Here is a 25934-nt window from a genome sequence, read left to right as displayed (position 1 = left end):
CCATTTTTATTTTCTTTATACTTTCCATTTCCTTGTTGAGAATAATTTATCCACTCATTCCTATGATACTTTTTTCTTCATCTTTGAACATGTATTTCTTTATCACTAAATATATGAATACTAGCTACTTTGAAGTTTTACCTGTTAAAGGGAACATCTGTGGAGTCAGTTTCTATTCATTGATTTTCTTGTTGGGTAATAACCCAATATCCAAAGGTCTCTTTGCTTGTCTGGTAGTTTTGGTTGAAGAAGGGACCCTACAAGAAGTGTGCTGTAGTAACTGTGGATTCTGTTTTGTTTTCTGAGAGTGTTTTTCACTGGTTCATTTTTATTTGGCTTTGTTTGCTTGTTTTTGTAGGCAAAAAAATGTCTTGGGCTCAAACTACAAAACGTCTCTCCCAGCAGTGAGCAAGTACTTATGTCTACGCTAAGCTTTCCTCAAAAATCTGGCTATGCAGGGATCTCCTATGCACCTTTAAAATTAAATGTTCAGTCAATGATTTGGTCAGAAGTTATGCTCACTAATCCCAAGCCAGCAAGGTGTTGAGCCTCAGCCTTGAGCTGTGTGTGGCTTGAGGAGCACATTCAAAGTGGGTCACATTTGCAAGGATGCTGAGACTTGTCATTTGTTCTGGGGTCTCCCACATGCATATGTAATATAGTGATCAACCAGAGATGCTTGGAAAGTTTATTACTTCAGCCCTTGTCTGGCTCACTCACAACACTATCTCCCAGGGTGCAGAAGTAGAGAAGCGAGGCCAGGCCACATCTCCTCTTGCTGTCCTCAGTAGTATGGGGGAAGGTATTACCACTGGGACAGGGACTCACAGGTGCTAAGCCAGGCCCCGTGCCAAGGGAAGACATGTAGGTCATTGGCACTCCACAGACTTGGTAGAGTGACAAGTATGAGGTTGTGCAATAGAGGTCAAGATAGAGCGAGAGTATTGTGAGTGAGTGTGTGTGTGTGAGAGAGAGAGGATGTCTTTCTTTAGAAAATGTGGGTGACTGTATTAGTTTGCTAGGGCTACCGTAACAAACTCAACAGATTGGGTGGTATAAACAGAGATTTATTTCTGACCGTTGTCAAGGCCAGAAGACCAAGATCAAGGTGTTGGCAGAGCTGGTTTCTCCTGAGCCCAATTTGAAATGCTGATTTTTGAAACGACATTCTTAGAATTATACGCACATAAGAAAAGAGATTTAAAAAGCCAATTTAGGGCTATAATTAAAACAAAGGAATGGTTATACATGGGGATTCTTAAGTGATGTCACCACCAATATCTCAATGAATAAAAAAATTATTTTGGAAAAGTAGGAACCAAAATCCAAAAGTATTGGATTTTAGTATTGAGAGATAATATTTTGTCATTTTTGAGATCTATTTCCTGAGAGGACCTTGTGCCAGAGATAGAGTGAAAGCAATTGAAGCTTTTCTTCAGAGTCTGCCTAAGAGTTTCACACTTCTGAGACCTTTCAAATGTAAAAATTATAAGAATAAGATTTTATTGAAAGTTAAGATATATTTTAAGACCCAGATATTACTCAAGAACAGTCACATAGAATACTGGAGACACACTATAAATGTATGAAATTATGTAGAGATGCATTTTCAGTAAAGTCAGGGTGACATGGCATCCTAGACAACTGGAGGAGCTGAATGTCCAGGTAACTCCACAAGTCACAGATGTCATGACCTTGAACAGAGCCAAGAGAGAAAGCAGAGCAGCTCCAGTCATTGCACCTTGGGTTCCATGACACCCTTGCAGGGACAGGAGGTGGAGAATTTTTGCTAGCTGGGTAGAATATGAATAATGAAAAGCAGGGCCCCTCAACATAGGAGACTCAAGACACCAAACTACCAATGACAGAGAGCAAGGAGAGTGTACCACTGTCCCAATGGAAGGCAGGCAGCTCTTTTCTTTCTAAAGGTCCAACAGGAAAAAATACTACATGTAACCAACACCCAATGTCAGCTCCTCCAATGGGCTGGGAAACCTAACTTGCTCTCTTCCTCTCTTTAATGGAAGAATTCTTAACCCCAGATATTACCATACCTGCCTTTCCTGGATGAGAATATGTTGAGGGAACCTAATAAAGGTGGATCAAACCATAAGATTAGGCCTTTCCTACCACAGGACTCACCTGGTGTTCTCAAAGAGAATATGAGCCCTGCTCATGATCCCCTCAAAAGAAACAAATGGAAAATTCAACAGGAATCAATCCTCCATTAGCAAGAATCTGTGAAACCACAAGTACGAGAATAACTACTGTCAGAAATTTGAAAACATTTTGGAAGTAGTTGTAAAATAATCTAAAGCTTATTAAAATAATAAGATAAATAAAAATGTAATACAAATATGTGTCTTAATGAGACAAAGGGGCTTGAGAGCTGGGAATGAGCCTCTGTTTGCAGTGGAATGACAGGAATATCCAGCAAACAGCAGCCAATGATTACCGTGGAATGATTAAGTGGAAGCCTATTTAACTTAATCATCTAAATCTCATCTAACCCCTTCCACCCCACAGCAATCCTGACCATCTCCCAGTTTTTTATTCCACCCCCTAAACCATGATCTCAAACGAGTCACCTATAACCACGGGGGGAATATTTTTTAAACAGGTTTTAAAAGAAATTTATCTTATTTTACGTATGTTATGATGAAATGCAAATGGTAATAGTATAAAAATATTTTTTTTATCTCTGAGTCTGTAACTAACAAGAAACAGGATAATCACCAGTTGACAGATGGTCAGGAAATAGTTTTGGGTTTATTTACCAAACTTCTGAACAAAGATCCTCACATTCGTGGAGAAAACACTCTTTGGAAGAAGCAACTGTGATCCAGTGAGTGTGACTTTAGGACAGACTTCTGAGGACGTTCAATTAATTTTCTTGATCAAAATGGGTGGTTTTACCTTCAGGATTAAAAAGTATTTGAAACTAGTCCCATTCATTTTAGAAGGATTAACAATTGTGACAATTTTTTAAAATTTTGATCTCAATTAAAATTCTTTTCATCAACAGATATAATACTCAAGATCTAATCTAGAATGATGATATAGTGATATTTTCTTCCTGTTAGTTAAAAAGTAATAATTTCAAGATAGAAGTATCTGCTTTGTTTGTAGTAACCTCTTTATGATGTGCAAAAACTCTCCTTGATAGCAGAATTAAGTCAAAATCTGGTTGGATTAAAGAGAAGAGGCAGGATGTGAGTGAGGTGGGAGAAGGGATTCTGTCTAATCAAAGCCCCTTGTAAATTGATGTCATCCCGTAACTGAGCTGTCAGGACAAGCAGTCGGAGGCCAGAAGAGGACCTAGTGGAGGAAAAATGAGTTTGGTCTCATGGGATTTTATTTTCACTTCTCAAATTTCTATAAAAGGCAGAGATAAGAAAGAAAGATCTCAGGCTAGAGTAAATTATTGGTTCAGCAAATGCTGTCTGAGGACAAGTTAATGCCAGGCACAGTGTGTGCACCTAGGGACATGGGGACCTCTAATGGAAGCATCAGGCAGAACTTGGATTTTCAATACCCAGGTTGTAGAAATTAATGAAGTCTTTTTTTTTCTTGATGAAAATCAGAGCTTGGCAGAGTCTGTGAGATGATGAATGGAGTGTCTTCCATACACGTATTCCACCTCTCCAGTTCTGCTATGGATATTTGCCACATGTATGTTGGACACTTAGGAGAGTTCAAAGGTTTTCTGGTCTAGACCAATGCTGTCCAGTACAGATATAAGATTACTCACATATGTAAATATAAATTTATTTTTTTAGTAGCCAACGAAAGTAAAACCAAACAAATCTAATTTTACAGTAAAAATGTAATCATTTCAATATGTAAGCAACTTTTGAAGTGCACAATGAAATACTTGATTCTCTCTTTCCCATTATTTCTTCAAAACTGAGTGTACATCTTATACTCACAATACATTTCTATGTGGATAAGCCCACCTCTGGTGCTCAATAGCCACATTTGACTGGTGGCCACCATATTGGACAGCTCAGTTATAATATAGAACCTCTCATCACCTACTATATAGTCCAAAGATGGATCATGTCCTTCATTCCAACTAGAATTTTAAATATCAGAAGTTCATGGCAATGAATCAGCTATATTTGTACTTATGTTGTACCTTTATTACCTGGTAGTAGCATTTCCAAATCACTATGCACGGAAAGATGAAAGTGTCCCAATGACTAACATCCATTCAACTCATGGAAATTCCAACATCACATACATTATTCTCTAGACAGTGGCCATGGCTGAACACTTTAAAGAAGCAAGTAGATGTCCTGTCTACATGATTTATCTTGAAAAACTATGTAATTAAAATGTCGGTATATTTCATGCCTCCAGTGCATCAATTCACTGCAGAAGGAGCCCAGTGGAGAGGGTTCATTGTACCCCTTCTGCTCCTTTGTCTCTCAGAAAAAGGAGATCATGCCTGGCAGCCAGCTGGCCGTGCTAGTTTCAAATTTCAAGGAGTTAGAGCCTTGGCTGAGACTTGTTTTTCAGATGAAACCAAGAATGCTGAAGTTCCAAGGTGAAACATCTGTACAACCTGCCCCCAACCCATAAAGGGCCCTGGAAAAAGCAGCTTTTCACAGCTCTCCATCAAATAAGGACATTAGCTGAATTCTGTGACCAAAAATTTTTATTCTTTCAAATCAACAGAAACTAAGAGCTCTATGATGTCTAAGGATCAACACTAAGGGGCTGAATGTGGGGAAACTTAAAGCCAAAATATTAGAGATCTGCATCAACCATAGATGAGTATCAAAAAAGATAGTCATGTAAAAAACAAAACCAGAATTCATTATGTAAGTGAAGATAAAAGTGACCACCAGCATCAGGATGGTGTGGGTGGCTCTGGTCTCTGGGGGGCATTTGTGGTTGCCATTGGATGTGTGAATATGCTGCACTCTCTGGTGGTGTCTATGAAGGAAAAGTGCCATGGAACCACTGGCCCAGCCCATGAGGCCAATAAACATGACATCAGAGATGGACCACAGGATGGCAATTCTTTCAGATGAATTCAATGAACAGAACAACTTTTCTTGGAAGTCAGTATCATTTCCCACATCCTGTGCACCATAGATTATCATGGGAATGTAGCAATTCATCAAGAAACTGAACATCCAGCAGATGGAACAGGAAGGACCAATGACCTTGGGAGATCTTCCTCTGGGCATCATCCACGCTACTCTCCCAGGGATAAGTGTGAAGGACTGATGGGTGCTCAAGACACAGGTACAGCACAGGGTGGAGCTGCGAGCCACTCTGTGTATATAATATACAAATTTACACCCAACACTGGACAGAGGGTTCCTCAAAATAAAACCTGCCTTTATGTGGGTAATCCCAGTGGAGAGAAGAAACAAGAGATTGGCCACAGCCATGTGGGTGAGAATTATTTGTGTGGGCCTCTTTCTGTGGCCAAGCAAGATTGGAGTGATATTATCAAAGAAGAGAATGACATTAAAGAGAGTCCCAACCACAGTCTGCAAAAGAAAGGTGGTTGTCACAGCCAGTACCCCTGTGGTTCTTAGGACACCTTTCTGAAAAGACATGGTGATAGCTTTGGAGTGTCCTAAAGCAAAATGTGGTTGTGCTGGTGATGACATCAGCAGTCCTCTTATGTAACCAATGTTGGAAGAGGACTTTTGCTCTTTCTTCTATGGAGAAAGGAGTCACTGTCATACTCCAAAGGAAGGGCTCAGCCTGGAGAACATACACCTGACACCAGGAATAATTTTCACAATTATTATTTTCTATTTACTTTTATATTCTGATTCTCCAAAAGAATGTAAGGCTGTGAACATAGAAACCATGTCTGTCTTCTTCAACAATAGAGTTGACATACGTTAGGTCTTAAAAAATATGTACTGAGTGTATGAGTGACAGGAGACAGACAAGAAATCACTGCACCCCCTCTTAGAATTCATAGTCCTCCTGCCTATTATGAGAATGTCATAACTTAAAAAATGAAATGGAAAATGCAGAAATATTGTTGTTTATAAGATTATCTAACTAAATTTAATAGAGTTGCAAGAGAATCAGCAGTCCACATTTGAGAGACACAATTCATCATTGTTACAGAGTTAAAAAATCAGTTGTGGACTTCTAGTTTCCAGTTATCCAGACAAGGAGCTTGGAACTCACCATTCTACTGTAACAACAAGAAAAAAAAAAAAAACTGAAAATGCAGTCTCTCCGAATCCACTCTCTTGGATCCCTAAGAGAAGTGAGGACACAGGGGACATCGCTGCCTCTGAAACTGAAAAGAAGAACAGGTGAATAGAAGGAACCAAGACTTGCTGATGCAGACTCATGAAACCAGGTGGGAATGAAGCCTGAGGTGGGAAAACCCACCCTACAATCAATGGATTGCTGGAGGTGAGTGTACACAAGTATGAGTAGGAGACTCCTGGTAAACCAAGTTATAGAGTGATCCCCACACATCTGTGAGTTTTACATCCAGAAGCTTTAGCAGGTGCTGTCAGCAAATATCAGGGAAAGTCTCCATTATGCTTGCAGCAGGGAGAGGGGAAATGCAAAAGCATTCTGGTTTTGAAGAACCAGAGCACTGTGCTCTTCTTAACAAGATCCGCCCTCAGGAGAAAGGAGTTAACTGGAGCCTACTGTGCTGGGGTATTATCAGTGCCCAACTGACATAGAGAAGGGAAATACCCACTCTAGTCATTCTGTTCCACCCAAGGAAGGATGAAAAAAACTGAGAAACACTTGGGCAGTTCATAATCCAGAGTCACAGGCTCAGTGTAATACTTAGCCCTAATCCAAGGACTATAAGGTCTTCTCTCTCCCTGAACCTTACCACGTTAATAAAGGCCTGTTTATATCAGTTCCTTTCACCCAGTATATCATGTCCAGCTATCGAGAAAAATACAAGATGTTCTAAAAGGTAAAAAACACCATTTGAGGAGGTAGAGCATGTGTTGGAACCAGATATGGCAGGGATGTTGGAATTATCAGACTTGGAATTTAAATCAACTATGATTCATACGCTCATGGCTCTAATGGATAAATTAGACAGCATGCAAGAACAGAGGGGCAATGGAAGCAGAGAGGTTGAAATCATAAAAAGAACCAAGAGAAATGCTAGAGATCAAAAACACTAACAGAAATGAAGAGTGCCTTTGATGGGCTTCTCAGTAGACTGGACATGGCTGAGGAAAGAATACCTGAGTTTGAGGCTATCTCAACAGAAAACTTCAAAAACTGAAGAGCAAGCTGAAAAAAGACTGAAAAAACAGAACAGGGTAGGCAAGCACTGTGGGACATCTGCAAAATGTGTAACACATGGGTAATTGGAATAACAGAAGGAGAAGAGAGGAAGGAACCAAAGATATAAATGAAACAACAATGACTGAGAATTTTCCCAAATTAATATCTGACACCAAATGACAGATCCGGGAAGCCCAGAGAACACCAAGCAGGATACATGTAAAAAAACTACAACAACAACAAAACTATAGCTAAGAATGTAGTCTTCAAACTACAAACAATCAAATATATATATACAAAAAATCCTAAAGAAGCCAGAGGAGAAAACAAACTTTACTTATGGGGGGAAAAATTTAACTTCCAGCTACTCCTCAGAATCCACACAAGCACAAAGAGAGTGGAGTGAAATAAAGTGTTGAGAAAAAAAATCCCACCAATCTAGTATTCCATGCCCTGTGAAATTATCCTCCAAAAGTAAAGGAGAAATAAAGACTTTCTCAGACAAAGAAAAATGGAGGGAATCTGTTGCCAGTAGACCTGCCTTGCAAGACAAATGAAAAGAATTTCTTTAGAAAGAAAGAAAATGATGTAGATCAGATACTCAGATCTATGGAGAGAAAGGAAAAGCTTTGGAGAAGAAATAAGTGAAGGTAAATTAATAACATTTATTTTTCTTATTTTTAATCTCAGAGATAAGTTTGTTCAAGATAGTAGCAGCAATGTATTCATATATGCGTACACATGAATATACATGTTTATGGATGCTTATACATATGTCCCACCCTATCCTTGATTGATTCCACACAGCTATCCCTCACTGTAGTTCCTTTGATGAACCTGTAGTATACAAGACTCTAATCAAAAATTGTAATTATCCAGATCTCTCCTTTGAGTTACAATTACCTGTACAAGTCCATGGTTCTCCCGTGGGTTAAATCTCACTTTAGCCCCAATGAATCCCACGGAACCTTGTTTATTTGCAAAAGAGCTGATGTGAGTCTCATGCTCCACAGATCCTCATATGACCCCTCTGGAACCCCCACTCAGTGCTGCCTAACTCACACCTGTAGTGGCTTCTAGCACATGCAGTTCCCCTCATCCCCTTGCACCCTCCTTCTACAAACATGGCCCATGGCCTCCTCCATATGTGGTTGGAAGTTTACTTAGGTGAGTGATATGGTCACACCTGCTAGTTGTACATTCTGTGGGGCACAACAGAGAGCAGCCCCGTAAGAAGAGTGCCTCCCTTGTATCAACAATCACCAGGCAGAATGGAGAAGGACACACTTGTCCTTGTACAGAGGATGTCCACAAGCTCCACACAGTCACACACAGGGGCACCGCCACAACCAGAGTCAGAAGCCAAACCACAGAACGTGCCCTGCACAGTCAGAGGAATGCACATCCCAGTGCCTGCTGCCCCTCAGGGACCTCTCTTCACCCTCAGGAACAGAGGGCCTAGTGGGGACAGGTTACATTCCATGGATTTGGACAAGCTGGGGCAAGCAATTCATGAAAAAAAATACAGAGAGGACTGTGAAGCCCTATTTTCCAACCACTCTTGGGATGAACTCAGACCCGCTTTCACTAAAAAAAAATTGAGAGGCAGTTGTGTGTCTCTCGTGTCTGAGCACTTTTTGCTCCACTGGCTTCCCCGTACATTCTGGAGTTTTGTAACAGCTGTGATTGAGAATGCAAACAATACAGGGGAATCCGCCAGAATTAATTCTGATGCTGAGTCAGGAGGAAGACTGTCACTCAGCACAGGGGAGCCCAGAAATCAGAGCTGGGTGGTAGACCTCCTAGGAGAGAAAGAGAAAGCCCTGGTAACAGAGCTCATCATATTCCCAGGGAAAGGGACAAAGAAATGCGGAATAGGACCTGAATGGAGAGATACATGAGAATTGGGGAAGGTGGAAGGACTTTGCTTCCAGTGTAGAATCACTAAGCCTTTTTGCAGAAATTGCCTCAGATGTTGTCATGGTCTTAGCCATCACCACCACTTTTGGACACTGTTTGAATATTGACCTGTCTTAGTCCATTTGGGCTGCTATGAAAAAAATTCTCACTGACTGGATGGCTTATAAACGACAGAGACTTATTGCTCACAGTTCTGGAGGTTGGGAATTGCAAAATCAAGGCTCCAAGCTGGATGCCTTCTGGTGAGGGCTCTCTTCCTAGTTCGTATCTGATGCCTTCTTGCTGTACCCTCACATGGTGGAAAGCGGCTTGGGATCTCTCTGAAGCCTCTTTTATACACACTGATCTCGTTCATGAGGCCTCCAGACTTATGGCCTCAGCACCTGCCAAACCCCCACCTCCTAATACCATCATCTTTGGGGGTTAGAATTTCAATGTATGAATTTTGAGGAGACACAAACATTCAGACCATAGAATGGCCCAAGTTACATTTCACCATAGTTCCAAATATAAAATGCACTGTTAATTACCACAGAGGTTTTTGTTCTAATTCCTAGTCTGAATTTTTAAAAAGTGTATACTCCTTATTTAACAACATTCACACCATTTTGGTGTGCTTGAAAATTGACTGGACTTCATTTTGCTACAAATTCTCTTTACTCCCTTCTCCTGCTTCAGGCTAAGGAAAGACAGAGGGATGTTTTCCCGTTCAACTAGAGAGAGAAAATTCTGGGCCACACTTACACACACAACACAAATAACAGAAAAGTGGCACTGAAATTACTGAGATGACTGAATCCTACCAAAGTGGAATTTGAAAAAGGAAAGATGCGTATATCATCAAAGTGCAGACTATTTCTCTCTGTGTAGCTCTGTATCTGTTACGTGTGTCTGTCATAGGACGTTACATCATGTGCAGGATTTTTAAGTCACAACCCAAACTCTGCACACCAATTTTTCCTCCTCTATTCACACTCAACTCTATCAGTTAAGTCTGAGACAATGAGTAGACTCTTTTGCACGTGGCTGAGGAACTCGCTGGCTCTGGCTACACGAGTCTTGGCACAGATTCCAAGAGGAGCTGTCCCTCTTTGTCTCTTTGACAGGGATTCCAGGGCACAGGGACCTGCAAGGAACCTCATGACTCTGGTCACGCTCTGAAACACACCCCAACACATTACACCTTCTGCCAGGCGGGGCACAAGTGGGGCAGCTCTGGACAAGGGAGGGTTAGTACCTGCCCTGCCCAGTGTTAGTGCACAAACACAGCTCTGAGTTCCTCTCCTGCTGGAGACCCCTTCCCTCCCGTTCTCTTCCCTGAGATTAGACAGAAAGAAGCACTCACCTGGCTGGTCTTTGCTCCAGAGCTCTGTGCAAGAAAGTGTTGATCAGGGTAGGCCACAGTTATAGAGACCTAGTTCCTGGGCCTGCTCTCCCCATAGAGGTGCCATTATCCTGTCATTTTCAGCGTTGCTGACACTGTCTGCATGGAGAGTCTGCAATGTCTCCAATGAGAGAAAATCTTATCCCCTGTGCAAATCACCCTCAGCCACTTCTGGTGATTAGGACAAGTCTTGGCAATCTTTGGGAAGATCTAATGAGCAGCTGAGCAGAGGCAGAGAAAGTTTCCTACTTTCCCTGTGGGAGAATAAGTTTAGAATGAAAGTTGTACTGGGGATGGAAGGGACACTCCAAGTGTCTCAGGGGCTCCCTTCACTATGCTTCCCATTGGACACTTTCCTTCACGCTTTTTCACTTTTCCAAAACCATTCCAAGCTTTTTCACACTGTGAGGGGGAGAATTTGCCGTGCCAAAATGCGTCTCTTTGGCTTGAATTTTTTTTCAGAACAGAATACTCCAAAAGAAACTTTGATGTTCCCTCTAACTACCTAATACAATTGGAGATAGAAGGCCTGTTCCTAGAAGGGGCTGTCACCATAGACATCCTCAGTAAACTATGCACTGGGTGTGATAGACAGGAAGGAACCTAGCAAGGCCCATTTGATCAAAGTCCTCCCCACATCTCATTGTCTTCGCCAGGCATAGCAAACATTTGTTTAACAAACTTTACTTTCCATCTTCATGTGAGTTACATGCCTCCCTTGGATGTCCTAACCCACCCCCCATAACATCCTCCTTTCCTTCTAGCTGAAGATAGTATTTAAGGTGGTGGTTTTGGCCATTTTAATGAGTTACTCAGTTTTCCTGGGTTTCTCCCACATTTACATGTTAAATTTGTTTGATTTTCTCCTATCGTTTTGTCTCATGTCAATATAATTTTTAGGCCACCCTGAAGATCCTGGACGGTAAAGGAAAACTTCTTCCTCCCATACAGCGCTGATCATCAGCATATGGCCTGGAGGCTGCTCTTTCCCATGAGTTTAACTTCTACAAGCTTGCTATTTATGGCCTTATGTCTCTTTAACCCGGAAAATATCCAATTTCAAGCCCGTGTTTCTTCTCAGAATGTTGTGGTGTCTGCGCATCCATGTGGCTCATCAAGAGGATGGCAGTTTTCTCTGACTCACACATGGAGCCCTGCTCCTTGATTCTGTCAGTGGACTAAGAGCCTGTCCTTGTGATCCAGATGATGAGAGCTAGAAGGAAGCATACCTGGACACACAGACAGGAATTTGATAAGGAACTGATTAAGAAATATATACAGATAACATTTAATTCTTTAAAATTGATAAATGTAATCAATTCATAACTTGAAATTTCAGCTCAAAATTGGATCTTGGAAACAAGCTCTCTCCACTGGCAAATGGGTCCCATGTCCTTCGTCTGAGAGACCAAGGAGCAGGAGGGCCACAATAAACCTCCTAGTCATGCTCCTTCTGCAGTGAATTTACGCACTGGAGGCAGCACACGTACCTGCATTCAGGCACGTCAGGTGTTCAAGATGAGCCAGAAGATAGGACGTCTGCGGGTTCTTTAAAGTGTCCAACCATGTCCTCTGTCTGAGAAAAAAATGTGCATGATAATGGTTTTAATGTGTTGAGGGGAAAGGAGAGTCTCTTCAATAAAGGGTGTTGGGAAAACTGGACAGCCACATGCAAAAGAATGAAAGTAGACCATTATCCTACACCATGCACAAAAATCAACTCAAAATGGATTAAAGACTTGAATGTAAGACCCGAAACCATGAAACTTCTGGAAGAAAACATAGGCAGTATGCTCTTTGACATCGGCCTTAGCAGCATATTTTCAAATACCATGTCTGACCGGGCAAGGGAAACAAAAGAAAACGTGAACACGTGGGACTACATCAAACTACAAAGCTTCTGCACAGCAAAGGAAACCATCAACAAAACAAAAGGACAACCTAACATTTGGGAGAAGATATTTGCAAACCACATATCAGATAAGGGGTTAATATCCAAAATATACAAAGAACTCATACAGCTCAACAACAAAAAAACCAACAACCCAATTAAAAAATGGGGAAAAGATTTGAACAGAGATTTCTCCAGAGGAGATATACGGATGGCCAACAGGCATATGAAAAGATGCTCAACATCATTAGTTACAGCGAAATGCAAATCAAAACTACAATGAGATATCACCTCACTCTGGTCAGAATGGCTATAATTAACAAGACAGGAAACAACAAGTGTTGGAGAGGGTGCGGACAGAAGGGAACCCTCATACGCTGCTGGTGGGAGTGCAAACTGGTGCAGCCACTATGGAAAACAGTATGGAGATTCCTCAGAAAATTAAGAATAGGTCTACCATATGATCCAGCTATTCCACTGCTGGATATTTAACCAAAGAACTTGAAAACGCAAAGGCATAAAGATACATGCATCCCTGTGTTCACTGCAGCATTATACACAATAGCCAAGACTTGGAAGCTACCTAGGTGCCCATCAAGGGACCAACGGATAAAGAAGATGTGGTATATGTACACAATGGAATACTACTCAGCCATAAGAGATGATGCAATCCGGCCATTTGTGACAACATGGATGGTCCTTGAGGGTATTATGCTGAGTGAAATAAGTCAGAGGGAGAAAGTCAAATACCATACCATCTCACTCATAATTAGAAGATAAAAACAACGACAAACACATAGCAACGGAGATTGGAGTGGGTTACCGTAGGGGAAAGGGAGAGGCGGGAGGGCAAAAGGGATGATGAGGCTCACATGTGAGGTGATGGACTATAATTAGCTTTCGGGTGGTGAACATGATGTCATCTACACAGAATTCGAAATATATTATGATGTACATTGGAAAGCTATATAATGTTATAACCCAATGTTACTGCAATTAAAAAAAATTAAAAATAAATAAATAATGTGTTGAGTGATTATTTATCACGAGGGTCTTTCCCCACATATTTAAACTCATAGAGGTACTATGGACATACTATGTGCCATCTCTAGGACTAGTTGGAATGAAAGACATTATTCACTGTAAGGCTTTCAACTGAGGTAGTGAAAAGGTCTGGATCTAGGCTGTCCACTGTGGTGGCCCCCAGTCACATGTGGCTGCCGAGCGCCTAACATGGGCTCCTCTAACTGAGAGGTGCTGTTGGTGGAAAATATACCTGGGACTTCAAACATGTAATAAGATAGAGAGAATGTGAACTAACTTGTCAGAACAGTTCAGAATTGATTACAGGTTGAAATAACAATATTTAGGGTATTAAGTAATTTTAAGTTCTTTTCATTGTCTTTAATGTGACTACTAGAAAATTTATAAAATTATAATTATATCTGTGGGTCATGTTCTATCTCTATTGCATGCTGCTGGTCTAGACTCATAAACCCTTAAACCTCCAAAGTTGAACCAACCTGGCTGTGGCAGAATGCCTAGCAGAAACTGAGAGGTTGAGTAAGTCAGTGGGGGAAAGGCAATTCCCCATCTTGTGGAGACTGTCAAGTTTTGATGACTAAAGAAAAGGAAGACACCGTCACTTCTCCAGGCTGTGTATAAAAATCAAAGTCTGCCTACTGCTCCGAGCGCAGAGCATTCAGTCCAGCAGCCCAAAGTGCACACACTGTGCCTGGCATTGAGTTGGCCTCAGACAGCACCTGCTGGATTAGTAAACCACTCCATTCCTAGGATCTTACTTTCTTATAGCCGCTTTTATAGAACTCTGAGAAGTGAATAAGAATTTCCATCAGATTGGACTCAGTTCATTCCCACTAGGTTCTCCTGCAGCCTCCACCCGCTTCCACTGGCCACTCTGTTCTGGACCAGAATCCCCCACAAGGGGCTTTTATTGGAGATGCTCCCTCCTCCCTCCTGATAACACATCCCACATCTCTTCACTAAAGAGGTTTTGATGTAATTTTAGCATATGAGATTTTCATGAAGACCTTGTCAGTTTATCATCTAAAAAAGAGAACAATTCATCCTGAGAATTTTTATTTTTATTAGTATGGGTGAAATATTGTGTTATCATTCCAAGTTACACCTGTAACATTATGATTATTGATGACTGTTGATATGGAATGAGGGAAGAGACTTTTAAAACCAAATACTTGGCATCAATTTTAATCCTCAAGAAATGAAGATGGCTTGTTTTAAAGTCCTCTTGCTCACAAATGTAAAACCTCTTCATATTTATGTTAACCAAAAATGAGCAGATTTATGATGCAAAAATGAATTTTTAAAGGAAAGAGAGGCTTTATTAAAAATGTTTGGAAGCCAAGGAAGTACACTTCAACCCTCAAGTTGAACCTCCCCTCCAGGTCTTGGTGTAGCTGGTTTTTTAAAGGCTTAAAGTGCAGAGTTCAAGTTTAAGGCTGAGTCCAGTTCTACTGGGTTGCCCTTTCCACAGCAGGCACGGAAGGCCCACCCAGTCTCCTTGGAAACCTAAGTCCGTCTCTACTGGTGGAGCAAAGTGGACCAACCGGTACCACCTGTTTGTCATCTGTGTTCTTTCTCTGTGCTGGACCCCAGTGAATCCACAGACCACCCAGCAATGTTTCATGTCCATGTAAGATGGACATCAGCTTATTCCAGGCCCTGAAGCCCAGGGGACTCAGTCATGGGAACTCCTTCTTATGGGACCACCTTCTCAAATACCTTGAGCCAGGTCCTGACTGTGTGGTTCATTCTCTCAGTGACTCCTATTACAAATTAGGCTTTAAGGTCCTGAGGGGAAGGCTGTGCTGGAGTCTGGGCACCCTGGGTCAGGCAGCCTCTGTTCTTGCCCAGGAGCTGCTGTGGGCAGGAGGTGAGGGGCAGGCAGGTGCAGATTCCTAAGTAAAAGGGGCCCAGAAGTCAGCACGGAGGCCAGCTCCAGGAGCCCCCTCCCTCTGTGATCAGGTCTAATCATATCTCCCGTGGAGGTTGCTGACTTGAGGGGGGTGGCCATTATAATGGCAGTCCCCAGGTGGATTGTAGAATAAGAGTGAGTACACACGGGTGAAGTGGGTGGTCAGACTTCTTGTCCCTCCCAGGGGGTAGATGGGTCAGAGCAGGCTGCCCCTGCAGACCTGGGATGATGGAGGGATGGGATGCTGAATGGACAAAGAGTGGGTGACTACCACAGTCAGAGGGGCAAGGGTCACAGGGATACTGGAAACACATGGGGTCAGTTCAGTATTCAAGGTGCCAAGAGGGTGCCTCAAGGGCTTAGGAGAGGGTCAGCTGCTTCTTGGTGGCCCCCCACCTGATGCCTGGACTGGCCTGTGGGCGTTAGGATACAGCTGGGGTTGAAGTGGGGCTTTGCCAGCATGCAGGGTGCCGTTCCTCTGGCTGAAGTCAGCCCTGCTCGGGATGCTGGGGTGTTCTGGGCACGGTGCCTGGCCCAGGAAGGCTCTAGGTGGGCTGTAGGGAAAGGAGCTCCTGTGTATCCAAGATAAGGGACCTTCCCCTTCCAGCCTATAAGTCAGACCCTCAGTTCACTGAATTAAGCACGTGATTCATTATTTCATGCCTCAGAGCTTTCCCCCCACCTCTTTTAACAGAAGCAGAGGAGGCGATAACATAAAATGTCCTACTTTGGTTTCCTCTAGTGGAGGGTTAAAGGTTAGAGACTTTAATTCTCTCCCCTGTTTCCTTATTTGTCAAATGGAGAAAACAATAAAAAACAACAAAGCCCCAGACGAACATACCACATAAATTAGGGGCTCAGCATTGTCTCTTCCGCATTTTCCTTCCTTATAGTATGGAAATACACAATAGTCCTGGAAATCTTGTATCTCTTCACATATTCTTCCTTCCAGAACATTCTGGTCATGACTTCTAAATAGAAGCTGCCATTTAAGGGGTTCCCCCCATTAAGCCTGAGCACCTGGGTTTGTGGTGACCCATCCATCACTGAATGTTGAATGAATGCAGTCATTCATTCCTACCTCATAGGCTCACTCTTGCTATATATGCTTCAATCATTTCTTTCAACAACAAATTTGTCTCCAGGGCCCTGGGAGTCAGATGTCATGCTCTCAGCCAGCTGCTCAGCTCTTTGGGCTGCTGAGGTGGGTCACGATGATGCCATTCTGACCAGGGCGTCTCTGTCCTCCGAGCTGAGGTGGACAAGTATATACCAATGGGTTTTCTTCTGGAGGACTGGGCAGGAGGGCACTGGGTTCTGGATGGGTTTTGGGTCTGGGATCTGGGCAGCAAGGGAGTGTATGAGTCTCAGACCCGTAAGTGGCCCCAAAAATGAAGCCTGGCCCTGGTCAGCATGGTCTAGTGGCCTTGACTGTTGCTCAGGAAATCTCAGCCATCAGCATTCCTGAACACCTCTCTCCCACAAGACACACTGACCTGCACAAGTACGCTCGCTCCATACACACTCACACACACTCTCACAGGAACCTTCCCTCTCACATATGTGCTCCAGATTGTTCTCACACATACAGCTGCACACACGTGCACCTTCTCATGTGAGTGCACACTTGTAGTTGACTGCGCCTGGTTGAACATGCTCGCAGGTTTTCAGTCTCACCCTGTCTCTCTGTTTTTCTCACACAGAAACTCCACCTCACACACACACGCGCTCTCTCAGCCAGCGCCTCCTCTGCCTCATGTTTCCGTTAAAACAGAAATGCTTTCTCTCCTTCAGACTGTCTGCTCTCTCTTTGTAGATGCCTATCAGCTCCAGGTTGGTCCTACCGTGGTGTCCTGCCTGCCATTTGGAACACATCAGCCCCTTCCTAAAAGTTTCTGCAACATGCCCTTTACTGTGTGGAAGGGAAACCCACCCACACATTACAATGCACCCCTACTCTGGGGTCGGAGAACTGAGTTCTATGGGCCAGCCACCTTTTTTGCAAACAACAGTTTATTGGAACTCAGCCACTCTCATTTTCTAAGGCTATGGCAACTTCCTCCTCCAAAGGTGGGACCAAGTAGCTGTGACAGAGATCACGTGGCCTGTGAGCCTAAATATTTACTATCTGACTCTTTGTGAAAAAGTTTGCTTCCTGCAACTCTTTGTACTGTGCAGGACTTCCTGTGCCTACCACTCGCCCCATTTGCAAATCCTACTGCCACCAACTCCCGGCACAATCACATACTCCTGTGGGTTTCCAACAGAGTTTTATGAGAAACTGGCTCTTTTGCTGTCTTTTTGTTTCCTATTGAGTATGTCTTCATGTTTTTATTCTATTTTTAGGGCTGCTTATAGTCTATTCTTTAAATTTATGTTTCACCCATATTACTTCAGTTCACATATTTATAATTTCAAAGAAGACTATTAAATGTTTGCTTCTTAAAATACATCTTTAATGGGCATTTTGAAGCACACAAAAATATAGACAATAGTATCATCTCGCCACCCACACTCCTTGGGAACATCTTGTCTACTTTCAACCATCCTTTACCTTGAGCAGATCTAGTTTGATCTAAACCCCTTCACAGTCCCTTAACCAGGAAAATTTTAAAGAGATAATTATACTCCGGCTAGGAACAATGGGGTGTTACTGTTAAGAGATATACTATGATGCATTTCTGTGGGGGAAACCCTTCAGCAATTAACCCAATGTGTTCAAAGAGGAATGAACTATAAGGGCAGAGCTCATGGTATAGCTGCTGCAGAATTGCATCTGTGTTGCCTTGAGGAATGTTCCAGGTGACCATTTCAAATTTCCTCCCTCCAATTACACACCTAAACCTAATTAAGCATCGTTAACTCCAAGCATTCTAACGAAAATAGTGATTATTTGAAAGTGTGAACAAAATGGAAATGTTAAAAATGGCACCCTAGTGGACACAGTTGTATCTCCACTCAGATCCCCTCTACCTGGGTGGTGCACTCAGCCACACCTGCAGTGACAGACTTGCCACTCTCTAAAGAACTACCCTGAGCTGAAAGCATCATTCTGACAAACTGCAGAATGTGAGAAAAACGTTGTGAATCTTATACTGATAAGGGATCAACACCCAGAATATTTAAAGTACTCCTCAAACTAACAAGAAAATACAACCCAGTACAAAAATGGGCAAATGACTTGAATAGGCATTTTTTCCAAAGAGACAAATGCCAAAAAGTGTGAAAAGATGCTCAACATTCTATGTCATTGGGGAAATGCAAATCAACACAACAATGAGATCCCACTTCACACCTGCTAAGGTGGATATACAGTAATCCAAAAATGGCAAAGAACAAGTGTTGGTGATGATGTGTAGAAACCGGAACCCTTGTGCACTGCTAGCGGGAATGTAAAATGATGCAGCAGCAGTGGAAAACAGTTTGGTGATTTCTCAAAAGGTTAAACATAGAACTAACCTATGGGACAGCAATTCACTCCTAGGTAAATATCCAACAGAATTGACAGTGGGGACTTCATTGAGATTTGAAGGCCCATGTGTATAAACAGCCAAAAGTTGGAAACAACCCGAGTGTCCATCAACAGATGAATAAATAAACAAAACTTAGTATATACACAGAATTGAATAGATTTAAGGCATAAAAATTAATCAAATATTGATATGATACAGCATGGAACGATCTTGAAACTACTATGTTAGTGACATAAGGCAGATACCGAAGGTCAAATCCTGTATGATTCCACTTATATGAAGTAGCAAGATCAGACAAATTTACAGAGGCAGAAAGTAGAATAGAGGATGTTTGGGCTTGGAGGAGAGAGGAAGCGGGACTCTTTTACGGGGCACCAAGTTTTTGTTGGGGATGATGAAAAAGTCTTGGGTGAAGATAGAGGTGATCATTCCACAACATTGAATGTGCTTAATGCCGCTGGATTGTACACTGACAAATGATTAACATCATAGATGATGTTCTGTATATCTTATAACAAAAAGCTTTATGAAAATGCATAACTAGTAAATGATTACTAAATATTATAATCCTGGATGGTATAAAAGCTGATTTCTATATATTTACCCTTTCAACAGTGATTTCAATAATTCAAGAGCAGAAACTGGGAGCTCTAGAATCCCCAAAGATCAGCAGTAAGGGGCTTAAAGTGAGGAAACATAAAGCCAAAATATAAGAAATCCACATCAACCATATAAAAGGTAATCATGTATAAAGAAAAAAGGGAATGCAGCATGTAAGGGATGACAAAAGTGACCACCAGCATCAGGATGGTGTGGGCAGCTCTCAGCTCTGGTAGGAATTTGTGGCAGCCACTGGGGGTGTGCATATGCTGCACTCTCTGCTGGTGTCTGTGCAGGAAAAACACCACAGAACCACTGGCCCAGCCCATGAGGCCCATAAACATGGCATCAGAGATAGACAACAAGGTGAACATGCGTGAAGTGAGATTTGAGGATGGACAGAACTACTTCCCTTGGAAGTCAGTTTCATTTTCCATGTTCTGTGAACTAGTGACTTTCACAGGAATGAAGATATGCATGAAGAAACTGAATATCCGGCAGCTACAACAGGAAAAACCAATGACCTTGAGTGCTCTTGCTCTGAGCATCCATTATCCCAGCGATCAAAGTGAAGAACTGATAGGTGCTCAGGACGCAGGTGCATCACAGGCTGCCGTGGCAAGCCACTCTGTGTATATAATAAGAAAATTTACACCCGAGAGTGGACAGGGGTTTCCTCAAAGCAAAAGCTACCATTGTGTGAGGAATCCCACTTGAGAGAAGAATCAAGACATTGGCCATGGACACATGGGTGAGAATCATGTGTGTGGGCCTCTGCCTCTGGTCAAGCAAGATTGTAGAGACATTATAGAAGAAGAGAATGACATTGGCCAGAGTCCCAACCCCAATTTGTAAAAGAAAGGTGATTTTCACAGTCACTTCCCATGTGGTTCTTAGGACATCTTTCTGAAAAAACATGGAGATGGCTTCAGAGTGGCCTGGAGCAACAGGTGGCTATGCAGATAATGACAGCAGCCTTCTTACATACTCAATGTTACAAAGAGTTCTCACACTTTCTTCTTAGAAGGGAGACACTGCCCTACTCAGTGGGAGGGGCTCAACCTAGAGAACATATGCCTGATACCAGTTACACTTTTCACCTTTATTATTTTGTGTTTCTTGCCTTTGACTTTTATATTCTCATTCTCCACCAGAACATAAGGCCAATGAACTTAGGAACCATGTCTGTCTTCTTCCAAAATAAGTTTGAACAGAATCACAGAATAAGCGATAAATAATACATACTGAATATACGAGTAAGTGACAGGAGACAAAGATAGGAAAGCAATGTCTCCCCCTTAGAATTCATCGCCCTCCTCTGTATTATAAGAAAGTGTTAACTTAAGAAAATGAAATGGAAAATGCAAAAATACTGTTCTGATTATAATTTTATTTAACTAATTTTAATAGAGTTTCAAGATAATAAACTGTCCACCTTTGAAGACTCATAATTCATCAGAGATACAGGTTTAAAAATCCAGCTTTGGATTTCTGGTTTCTGAGTTTTCAAGTAAGGGGCTTGGAAGTCACCACTCCATCCTGACAACAAGAAAAACCGAATATACTGAAAATTCTTGGATTTGTAATGGAGGTGAGGCCACAGGGGACATTGCTGCCTCTGAGGCTGGAGAGAGTGACAGATGAGTAGAGTGAGTCCAGGCTTACTGGAGCAGAAAATCGTGAGCTGAAATCAGGTGGGAATGAGGCCTGAGGTGGGAAACCTGCCCTATAGTTGACAGATTGCTGGAGGTCAGTGTGGACAAGCCTGAGAGTCAGAAACTCCAGGTAAACCAAGTGATAGGGTGATCCCCAAATGCTTGTGAGTTTTACGTCTAGGAGCTCCACCAGATCCTCTCAGTACATATCAGAGAAATTCCTTGTGCTTGTGGCAGAGGAAGAGGAAAAGAAACCATTTTGAAACCCACCAGAGCTCTGTGTTCTTCTTAACAAGGTCACCACTCAGGAGAAAGGAGTTAACTGGAGCCTCCCCTGCTGGGTTATTATCAGAACCTAAGTGACCTGGGGAAGGGAAATGCCCAACTCCAGCCCACTCCAGTCACCCTGTCCCACATAGGGGAGGATGAAAAAACCTGAGAAACACTTTCAAAGTTCGAAGTCCAGAGGCACAGGTTCAGAAAAAGACTGAACTCTAATCCTAGGACCGTAGAAAGCTTACCTCTCCCCAAACCTCACCACCACATTACTAAAGGCCTATTTATAGCAATTCCTTTTACCCAGTATACAATCTTAGGTAGTTGATAAAAAATACAAGACATACTAAAAGGCAAAAAATTCAATTTGGAGAGACAGAGCAAGTATCAGAACCGGACATGGCAGGGATGTTGGAATTATCAAACTGGAAATTTAAAATGACTATGATTAATCTGCTCATGGCTCTAATGGGCAAGTCAGACAGCATGCAAGAACAGATGGCAATGTGAGCAGAGAGGTGGAAACCCTAAAAAGAACCAAAAGGGAATGCTAGAGATGAAAATCACTGTAAAGAAATGAGTAAGGCCTTTGATGAGCTTGTCAGTAGATTGGACATGGCTGAGGAAAGGATCTCTGACCTTGAGGATCCATCATTAGAAACCTCCAGAACAGAAGAGCAAACAGAAAAAAGATTGAAAAAACAGAACAGGGTAGACGAGGACTGTGGGACACCACAAACTCTGTAACTTACGGATAAGGGGAATAAGAGAAGGAGAAAGGAGAAAGGAACCAAAGACACAAAGGAAACAACTGAGAATTTTCCCAAATTAATTCAGACGCCCAGCCACAGATCCAGGAAACTCAGAGAACACCAAGCAGGATAAATGCCAAAAAACTATAATAAAAAAAATGGCATGTAATTTTCAAACCACAGATAATCAAATATAAAGAAAAAATCCTGAAAGAAAGCTACTTTCCTTATGGAGGAATAAATTTCAGAATCACTTGCAAATACTCCTCAGAATCCAGACAAGCAAGATGAGAGTGGAGAAAAATAAAATGTTGAGATGAAAAGCTAACCGACCTAGAATTACATAGCCTGTGAAATTATCCTTCAAAAGTGAAGGAGAAATAAAGATTTTCTGAAACAATGAAAAATTGAGAGAATCTATTTCCAGTAAACCTGCCTTGCAAGAAAAGTTAAAAGAAATTCTTTGAAGAGAAGGAAAAATGGTGTACATCATACACTTGGATTTAAGAAGAGAAGGGAAGAGCTTCAAAGCAGAAAAAAATGAAGCTAAAACAATAACATTTATTTTTCTTATTTTTAATCTTAGAGATAAGTTTTTCAAGCTAATGGTAGAAACCATGTATTTTTACATATATATGTATGTTTTTGTATGCTTGTATATATGCCCCACACTACCCTTGATTGACTCCACACAGCTATCCCTGTCTGTAGTTCCTGTGGTAAACGTGTGCTATACAAGTCTCTAATCAGAAATTGTCATTATCCAGATATGTCCTTTGAGTTACAATTACCTATACAAGTCCATGGTTCTCCTGTGTGTTTAATTTTACTCTACTCCAGTGAATCCCACAGAACTTTGTTTATTGGCAAAAGAACTGACCTGACTCTCATGCCTGTCAATCCTCATATGATGCCCCTGGAGCCCCACTCAGTGCTCCCTAAATCACACCTGCAGTGGCTCCAAGAGCAGATAGGTCCCCTCATCCCCATGCACCACTCCTCCCACAAACATAGCCCATGGCCTCCTTCAAACGGGGCGGAGGGGCTATTCAGGTGGGTGATGTGGGCAGACCTGCTGGTCGTACATTCTGAGGGGCACACAGAGATTTACCCCATAAGTGATGCCTCTCCCTTATACCAACAATCACCAGGCAGAATTCAGAAGGACACAATTGTCCCCACACAGAGGATGGCCACCAGCCCCCTACAGTCACACATCAGGGGACCACCACAGCCAGAGTCGGAAATCAAACCACAGAGGGTACCCAGTGCTTTCACAGGTACACACATCCCAGTGCCTGCCTCCGCGCAGGAAACTATCCCCACCCACAGGCATGGAGGGACCAGCAAGGACAGGTCACTTTCTATGCATTTGGATAAGCTGGTGCAAACCATTCTAGGAAAAAACTCTAGAGGAGACCCTGAAGCCCTGTTTTCCAACTAGTCCTGATGACCCAGCTCTGCTTTCATTAAACAAAACTGACAGACATTGTGTCTCTCTCGTGCCTGAACTGTTTTTGCTCCACCTGCTTCCTAAGACCTTCCAGAGTTTTGTAAGTGCTGTGATGGAGAATGCAAACGTTTCATGGGAAGAAGCTAGAATTAATTCTGCTGCTGAATCAGCAGAGGAATGTGTCACTCAGCACAGGGGAGCACAGACTTCAGAGCTAGTTTGTACACGTCCTAGGAGTGAAGGAGAAAGCTCATCTAACAGAGTTCATCCTGTTCCAAGGGCAAAGGACAAAGGAGTGGGGAATAGGCCCTGGATGCAGGGGGACAGTAGGAGTTGGGGAAGGTGGAAGGACTTTGCTTCCAGTGTAGAATCACTAACACTTTTTGCAGAAATTGCCTCTGATGGCATCTTGGTCTTAGCCATCAGTACCACTTTTGCAGTCTGTCTCCGTATTGGCTTGTCTTAGCCTGTCATGACTGCTATAAAAATATCACCAGTATAGCTTAGAAACAGAAGAAATTTATTGTTCACTGTTCTGGAGGTTCAGAAGTCCAAGACTAAGGCTGCAGCGTGGCCACCTTCTGGGGAGGGCCCTTTTCCTGGCTCAACGCTGTTGGCATCTGACTCTCTCCTCCCCTGGTGCAAGAGGCCAGGGATCTCTCTGAGGTCTCCTTTTTACAGACTAATCCCATTCAGGGAGGCTCCACCTCATGACCTCAACACCTTCCAAAAGGCCACTTTCTAATACTATTATCTTTGGGCTTATAATTTCAACATACAAGTTTTGGAGGGACACAAACTTTTAGACCATAGCATGGCCCAAGGTACATTGCACCACACCTCCAGATATAAAATGCGCTTTTGAATACCACAGAGAGTATTGTTCCAATTCCTTACTTCCCAACATTCGCATAATTTTGGCAGACTTGAAATTTACCTGGACTTCATCTCACTGCCAATTCTTTTTTTTCTCTCCTCTGCGGCCTCAAGTTAAGGAAGGACAGAGGGGTGTGTTCCCATTCAATTATGGAGACAAGAATCTGAGCCACTTACAAGCACAACACAAATAACACACAGAAGAGTGACACAGAACATCCTGGCAGAAATTGCTGAGGTGACTGCATCCTACTGAAGTGGGATTTGAGAAATTAAAGACGTGCGTGTAATTCGAGGGCAGACTACTTCCTCTGTGTGTGTTTCTATTTGTACGTGTGTGTGTGTGCCATTGGATCTTATTTCCTGTTTCAGGATTTTTAAGTCATAACCCAAACTCCGCACACCAATTTGTCCTCCAATATTCACACCCAACCCCAATCTGTTAGGTTTGAGAAAATGAGTAGACTCTTCTCCACATGGTTGAGGAGTTTAGTGGCTCTTGGCCATACAAGCTGTGGCACAGACTCCCGGAGGAACTGTCCCTCTTTCTCTCATGCTTGGGGACTCCAGGGCACAGGGATTTGCAGTGAGCCTCATGATTCTGGTCCCACTCTGAAACACACTCCAATAGATTCCCACCTTCTACCTGCCAACCAGGGCATGAGTGGGGCAGCTCTGGACCAGGCCGGGTTAGCACCTGTCCTGCGCAATATTAGCGCACAACCACAGCTCTGAGTTCCTCTCCTGCTAGAGACCCCTCCCCTCCTCTTTTCTATCCTGAGATTGAACAGGAAGAAGTGCTCACCTTCCTACTCTTTGTTCCAGAGCTCTGTGCAGGGAAGTGTCAATCAAGATGGGCTATTGTTATAGGAAGAAGCTTCTGGACTTGACCTTCCCACAGAGGTGCCCTTTTCATACCGTTTGCAGTATCAGTGATGCTGCCTTCATGGAGAGACTGGGGCAGCTCAAATGAGGAGCTAATCTGATCTCCTATGCAAATCACCCTCAGCCACTTCTGGTGATTAGTGACAACTCTGCAATTATTGAGAAGATCTACACAAGCAGCTAAGCAGAAGGCAGGGCAAGTTTTCTATGTTCCCTGTGGGAGAATAAGTTGAGAATGGAAGTCTTGCTTGGAGGTAGAAGAGATGCTCCAAAGAGCTTCAGGAGCTGCCTTCACTCTGTTCCCATTGGGCGTTTTCCTTCACGCGCTTTCACTTTTCCAAAACCATCCCAAAGTTTGTTCACACTCAGCAGCGGCATGTTATCTGAAGGCTGATCAGTCACATGAGTTTAAGTTCCACAACACTTGCCATTTATGGACTCAGGTCCGTTTAACCTGGAAAATACCCCATTTGAAGCCAGTGTTTCCCCATCAGAACCTTGGGGTCATCCTCATGTCCATGTGACTCTGCAAGGAGATTGTAATTTGATCACAGTCACCCAT

The sequence above is a fragment of the Equus asinus genome, chromosome 26, assembly GCF_041296235.1.
Source record: "Equus asinus isolate D_3611 breed Donkey chromosome 26, EquAss-T2T_v2, whole genome shotgun sequence".
NCBI lineage: Eukaryota > Metazoa > Chordata > Mammalia > Perissodactyla > Equidae > Equus > Equus asinus.
Note: the sequence above shows the minus strand (reverse complement) of the source record.